The sequence below is a fragment of the Spea bombifrons genome, chromosome 1 (assembly GCF_027358695.1).
Source record: "Spea bombifrons isolate aSpeBom1 chromosome 1, aSpeBom1.2.pri, whole genome shotgun sequence".
Taxonomy (NCBI): Eukaryota; Metazoa; Chordata; class Amphibia; order Anura; family Pelobatidae; genus Spea; species Spea bombifrons.
In genome coordinates, this window is record NC_071087.1 from 118,708,349 (window position 1) to 118,716,127 (window position 7,779).

A 7,779-nucleotide genomic window follows, 5' to 3' on the forward strand; every position below is an offset into this window, starting at 1 on the left:
CACATCATATGAAGTTAAGGCAGAATTTACAAATTGGAGCAGGATGAAAAAAAATGTAATCCTGCTTCATTAACTTTGTAGGATCAAGGAACCATATTCCTTTCCCCTGTGATCTCTTGAAATGTGTTAAATGTAAAATGAGGATGCTGCGGGTCTTCCTTATTTCTTTATGTAGCAATATTTGCAAATTGGTTGTAGACCGCTGACTGGCTTCATCTACAGTTTGCAGAAAATATTTAAATCACTGTAGGCCTCTGTCTAAAAGGGTTTCTATTTGTGCCTGTAGTATGTGGATGTTTGCATATGCGAACAAGTAGATATTAGACAACTTGAAAATCCAAAACATACGTTTGCTTCCTAATACAAAATTGAAATATTTTCTAACGTACGCACACATTAATTTTAGGAGAAGTGTCTCCCTAAGAAACCTATGCTATTCCCAACTATTTCAAATACATTTTCTATGTTTCCTGTTTCGTCTTGTGATCCGTTAGCAATTGGGTTTGTAGCTGCAGGACATGTTTTGAACACTAGATGGCAGTGTAAACACAATCTGGATGTCACAAAACAACTGGGATAAAGTTTCTGTATACGTTTCTGTACATTTAGTTAACCAGCTGCTTCTCAATTAGCTATATAGGTCTGTTTTCCATAACAAAATCTTCAAACGCTCTGCATTCTGCATTTCATCATTATGGTGTGTGATATTTCGATAAGCTCTGCTTTATGAATTAACCACTAACCAGTGTGAAAAGTGATGAGCTGTCATAGCCATTAATGCCCGTAATGTAATATATAACAGGGCAGGGCAAATCCCAGGAGTCATTCGCCACGGTGGCTATCTATAAAATAGATCTCCACCCTGCTTCTTCCCAGACTCCTTTTAGCAGTAAATATTTAGGACTACCTCCTACCACGCTCAAAATTTTGTGAACAGTATAAAACCTGAGATTCTTAAAGACCATTAGCATTGTCTCCATGCTTCCTTGAACTACAAGTTGAGGACAAAAGCAGTCTACCGCTGATGTAAATGCATTCTGTACATTTAATGAAACACAGACCTGACCCTGTTTTGCTCTAAAAAGGAAGTGTTCTGATGTATGCATACCACAGGGCCTAAGAAAAACATTTTCTAAATTAAGCACACACTAAATGGAGACAGACCCAAGACCCCATTACCCCCACTTGTTAGGTTTTAATTCTTTGTGGCTGACGACTTGAATAGATGGGTTACTTTAGGTCAGGGTGTTCTTTTAAGAGGCTTTATTTGCTTCCCCCATAAAGACAAAAAACCAGAGTACATCTGAGCTGCAACCACAAATTATATTTTTGTATTGCAGTCCATAAACATAAACCTCCTCGGGTCACACGCAAGACCAATATTTTTTCTCATATTTATTTTGTGGTAGCCTACTGTCCCGATGCCTGGGTCCAAGGATCTACATTTTATATACATGTGAAAGGAGCAACGTTAATGATGTAACCTCAGAATTGAGAATTTTCCATTCAAGTGCGTAAGGGCCAAGAGTATTGGGTTGCTGTAGAGGTTGCATGCGGCCACAATGCCAAGAGACCGCTCTGAACACCCTACAATCCCATTTGCTCAATGGTTACCAAAATGAAACATTGCAATATTGCAATACTGTGAAACACTTATTCAAACCGATTATAATTCATTACCTACTGCATCATACTGAAGTGATTCAAAGTCAATTGCTTTGAAGATATAGACATGGGTGTCTGCCGTAGTGTGCACCTCTGGAGGGTTCTCTCGCAGCAGGACAGGAGAACGAAAGTTAAAATAAAGTCCATTTTATTTCGTAAGAACAGCAGAGATTTGCAGCTCGTTAATAAACAGCAAATAAAAAAAATAAAATCTCTTCACACATAGGCAGCTGTAAAACTCACTTCCAAGAGTGTTCTCATTGGGAATCCATCACGCAGCATCTTCTCGCGTCGGCCTCTCTCTCAGGTTTAAAACTGAAGCACTTTTTTTTTTTTTAGACCCAAATGACTTGTTCTGATCCATGATCCACCAGTGCACTGCAGACAGAATTTTAAAGGCCCGGCTCTCTGCCTTTGTTTGGAGGCTTTAACCCTTTGGTGCCTTTTTGGGAGACCAGTTTATGCACGCCATTACAGCATCTGGAAGCTTAATAATAATATTAATAAGAATGCCTCACTATGGTTGGCCCCTCAAAGAACTATGAAGTTGGTGATCTGAAACTGCAGGTCTCCTGCAAACTCCCGCTTAACTTAATAAACCCCTCATATCCAAGCCGGAATTCTGTTTATAGACAGACCTTTGTTTTATCACCGGTGATGTTAACATGTTGAAATGAGGATATGACATGGCAAGTTATATTGTGGGTCTACTGCTGTTTTTCCTGTTGCAAATGACACTTAAAGGTCAGGCAGAGGTATTTTGTTTGTTATTTTGGCACCCTCCGTGACAATGGCAGTTTTTTGTGTTTAGCATTAATTTTCTTCTCTCTCATTTACTGTACCCACACGACGGAGGTTGTTTATGCTTGCATCGCCGCTGCCGGTGAACGTCTGCGCGATGTACGTTAATCTTCCTTGCCGGTACTTCCCACGGCGGAAGTGCCGGTACCGGAAGTTGAATACACGCTATGCGTAGATGTCCCCTGCCGGCCCCGTGGAGTCTGCACCGGTAAGTCTGGTGGGGGGGCATCCTGGGGACAGAGTGGCAGCATATCTCGGGGGGGTAGAGTGGCAGCATATCTCAGGGGGGGGTACATCTTCAGGACAGAGTGGCAGCATATCTCGGGGGAGGGGGGCAGAAACTTTTTTCTTTAAAAAAAAGCACCTAACTTTTAGGGTGCGGCCTATATTCGGGTGCGGCCTATATCCGAGCCAATACGGTATATTTATTTATAAATATACCGTATTATATATATATATATGCGCATAGTGCTATTTGATGCATATCCTTGAAGATAGAATGGCTCATCTTGTCTGCGTTACCAAGGCCTGGCATCACACCACGTACTACCACAACAGCATGTATTTTAGCTGTGTTATCACCTTGTCTCCTATAGGAACAGGGAAAAGTCACTGAAAATGCCAGAACAATGACAGCATACAGGTTTATGGATACGTTTAAATAAAAACACCTTTTTGTGCTAACCTAAATTTCTGTATACTGCACTATGTTTTATGCTTAAAGAGTAAATACATTTTCTTCCAAACTACTTTCCCTTTTAAAAGCCTACTAATTTTAAATCAAATTTTCATTTAAATTGACTACAAAATGTACAAGCTAGCTTTAACAATTGTAGTGATATTTCATTTTTAAAATAAGCCATTAGATGGGTTATACTGTGAACAATAATAACAAGCCCATGTTTTGATGTGAAACTGATGAAAAGTTCCTAACTCATCATAATCTTAACGTTTTGATACAGAGTTGTAGACGATTTACCAACTTCCTGTCATTTTGACCTCCAGGTTCCCGTTTCCTTTACCACAACTTTTCTGTATCCTTGTCTTGATGACATGACTCATTTGCCAATCCTTATAAATGATCTATCCTATATATAATACTGAACATGTGTTACACATGTGCTTACACAGCAGCACCTTTGATCTTAAAAGCCATTCCAGTAACCACATGATAAAGACAGTATGTGCAGCTTTGGGTCTGCATATTTTTATGTTTAATATGTAGCCTCAGAGAGCCCAGCAGTAGAGATTTATCCTGATACACATCTAGTGATGCCTTCCAGATGTCCATGACTCATCCCTTTACAGTGGGAAGGCAATTACAGTGCAATATCTTGTTCTGGTATTATGTTACCTGTGGACATTGCCATAATTCTCTATACTAGCTGTTATATTAAATGGTACTAGATTCTTCTGGTGCCATGGTTTTGTAGATAATAACCAGAAGAAGCATACAAGAAAATTATAGAACTTATGTGTTAGTTTAGTGTCCCATACAAACCCCCCAATGAACAATGAATATTTACCTCTTAACGTGCCTGGCAAATCAAAGAAAAACATCCTGTTGGCATCAACTGCCGTGCCTGGCACATCATGAATTTAAAAGGGTGTAAGAAAGCAATCTATGATGACTTCCTTCACCCAAACAGTGTTGCTGTAAAGCCTTGATGTCGAGGCATCTAGCAACACCAAGATCTGCAGGAGGAGCCCCATGTGGCCCTTCCCCCAGATGTAAAAAAGAAAAATTCCAAAAAATTACGTTTGCCAAAGGCTGGTGGTAGAATTAGTGTATTGAAAGAGTTACAATACTAGTATTTGAAATATTCCAGAGTGTCTAGTTTTTAAATATATATGGTTTGATGGGGGTAAATTAAAGTGTCTGGCCTCAAAGATGTCCTGAATAGCACATGGGGCAGAATGACCAGATTTTGAGAAAAAAATAGTTTTGAAATAGCAATATGCTACTTGTACTTATTGCTCTACGACCCCCTGAAAACATTGGGTATTTCTAAACTCAGGAAAAATATTAGAATCTATTCAGCAGGTTTTTTTGTAGATGAATAAAAGATTTTTCAAATATAAGTGAAAAGAACTCACTTTTTTTTTTATAGTAAATTATATGATACCATCTGTCAGGCACGTACCGGCAGCCAGGGGCGACGCAGGCTGACAACTGGATCCCAGGTCCTGGCGGCATCTCGTTCTTTACTCCCAGAGTCCACGCGGGGAGCTGGGGAAGATGGCGACGGAGCGTTCAATGAGAGGGGCGGCGATTCTGCACGCTGCTCCGGCACCTCCTCCTCCTGCCAACTGTGTGCAGGAGGAGAATGGAGGGGTGGCAAAAGGCATTCCTAGAGGGCGGCGCTTCCAGCGCCATCTCCCCCTAGAGACACTGTGAGGGGAGTCACGCCTGAGATCGCTATAAAACCACCAAGCTCTCATTCCCCTGATCTGTCTTTGGGTGTCAGCAGTAACACACATTGAAAGGGAATGACTGATCGCATGATTAGGCATTTATTATATAGCAGTGTACTGGCGGTTGTGCCGACACACGCAATCTGTAGACAGGAAGCCAGGGAGAGTCCAGACAGAAATGGCCCTGCCACAAAGTCAGGCCTTCCCAGTACATACCAAAGGGCTTCTTGGCACAGCTTTAAAGCGTACAGGTAGGTCCTAAGGGGTGCAAAGGGGTTAATTTAACCCAAGAAAATAGCAAATTCTTGAAAACTAGACAATTTGAGGTATAATTAGAGGCATATGGGCGTGTTTTATGCAGCTGTTGTCAAGCATCTTCAAAGATTGATGGTAAAACTACAATATGTAGTTTTCTCAAATTTGCAATTGTACCATTGTTTCCTCTGATGGATATATAAATTCTCAGTTTGCATTTTGCAATATCAACAATGTCCCACATGCATAGGTTTGGCATGGTTATGGGACATTGCATGGTCTTAATTCTGAGTATAATATCATGAGTGTAATATCCAGAATCAATAGCCAATCCCATAAGTGTTCCTCTTTGCAAATATATTCTATGAGGTGCCATATTATTTACCAGAATTAGTATTGGATCATTTAATAGTCACTGACTGTAGTATCTCATTACAAAAGTTGACAAAAGCACGAGTGTATTTGATTACCTGTGCATACTTCACACGTAAGAGTAAAACCACTCACTCCCCTCTGGAACAGTCACGCTCTCAGGGCCCTGCATAGCAGCTACATATGGCATGAGCTAGGTAGACATAAGGGCATTCCAGCCACCTTTATAACTCTGAGGATCCCCCTTTAATCTGGACCAAAAAACACAATTAATAACATCCACCTCTGCGGCAAAGAGATGTACAACATAATTTCCTAAATACTTCTGTGCCTCACAATCCAAAACAAAAAAACCCCGCAAAAAACTTGAGTAATGTTTTCATTTCCCAAGGTAACAGATAAAAGAAACATGGCCACAGTAGGATATTGGGAGGACTTATGGTCAATATCATAAACAAACCTTTCATAGGGCTTTAAATGCCTTATGATGGGAGTTTGCATTAGCCTTTCCAGACTTTCCCTGACAAAACTCTGTTCCGGATTAAGGTCTAGTGTGGGAATAAACAATTCATTATTTACGACCTTTAGTTACTTCACTAAGAGTGTGTGGGTGCGGATTTATTTCAAATGACATATGGTCAATTGCAAAAGAAATGGTTAACACATCCCCGCTAAGTGAGTATTTTGAATTCTCTTTCAATCTGAGGTTAAAAGAAGAAAGGTGATAACTATGAATGATTGTCACCTCAGGAATTCGAGGAGGCTGCAAGCGTACAGATACAGCCTCTCTAACTCCGGCACTGTCTCCAGCCTGGTCAATGCATCGAGCTTTCGAGTATTAACACAACAAGACAAGAAAGATTTCAGTCCATGAATTAACCAAAGTTCTTTAGCACGGTTTATCACTTGTGTCCAAACGTCAGTCAAGTATCTACTCTACTCTTTCGCTCCCACATTTCACAAGCACAGCTTGGAATTCCTCTCTTAAGGTCATCTCTCCATTCATTAAACGTACATATAGTACCGCAAATTTTATAAATTTGGTCTTTCACCAAAACACTAACTCCAGCTTGAGCCGTTTCTGTCCCAGTCTGGGCTGCACTCACACCTTCACCTGTCATGGCTTTCCAAAAACAAAAAAACGTAGACAGCTCAAGAAGGTTTTAAAATGCCAACCGCACCACTCAGCAAAACACTAAGTAGTAACCTATTCACCTTAATTAATCTAAATAAATGATCTTGGTGGAACCTCCAATTTGTCATGGGCTATGAATGTGTTACCTCTCAATTATGAACCAAATTATTTTATATGTATCAATCTAAAAGGTATAATCGTGCACAATTACTTACTTTAAGATAAAGAAAGCAACTAATTGAAAAAGAAGTCATAAACACAGAGAATAGAATAGTGACAGAAATCCAGATGAGCGAAACTAAATCAAAATATTCTAAACATATGACAATGAGTTGCTCGTTCAAATGATTTAACAGGGCAGATATATATGTTCACATTTTACCATGCGGTATAGATAATAATCAGCAATGACAGTTAACTAGAAAGATTAATGATGCTAAAGTGAATAGTCAAATGAATGTAAATACAGTGCAATAACAAATAATATACACGCTGAGCATTTAAATGAGAAAACCATTTATACTGAAGAATGACTTTTTTTTATAATCTGAGTTAGGTTTAGTAACTGAATAATGTTCAATATGTAATTCATCCCTCTACCACAATCTGTAACAGATGCAGAATCTATAGCATGCTGCTGTCCAGTCCAGAACCCCCAAATAATCATCCAACCCCCAGGGTCAGGTGGCAGTCCAACAAACTACTTCTCCCACAATCCCAGCCAACTCATCACAAACTATGATAGAATAGGATGCAATGAAGAGGAGATCATACTATAGCACGCTGATATGAGATTACAGGTTCCTGATCATTAACTGCTTTGTAACCAGTCTGGCTCCCTTCAGACTGGAAGCAGTCATCGTAGGATGGTCGTAAAATAGCAGAAAGCTCAGGTAAACTTAATGTTTTAAGTGGTTAGATTAACAGACAAGAAGTGCCTTATGGTGCGTTTGGCCAAATGCCAGTGAAAATAATAAACGAAAATGTGTATGTTATGCGATTTTCTCCCCTATTCTCCTCTTTTATAACTTTTTATCTCTAAGGACATATGATGTAACGTGGAAACCTGAGGTAATATAGAAAAACCATGAGACTATACTTCTATATAACTATATATAAAATTCTTAAGGGCAAAA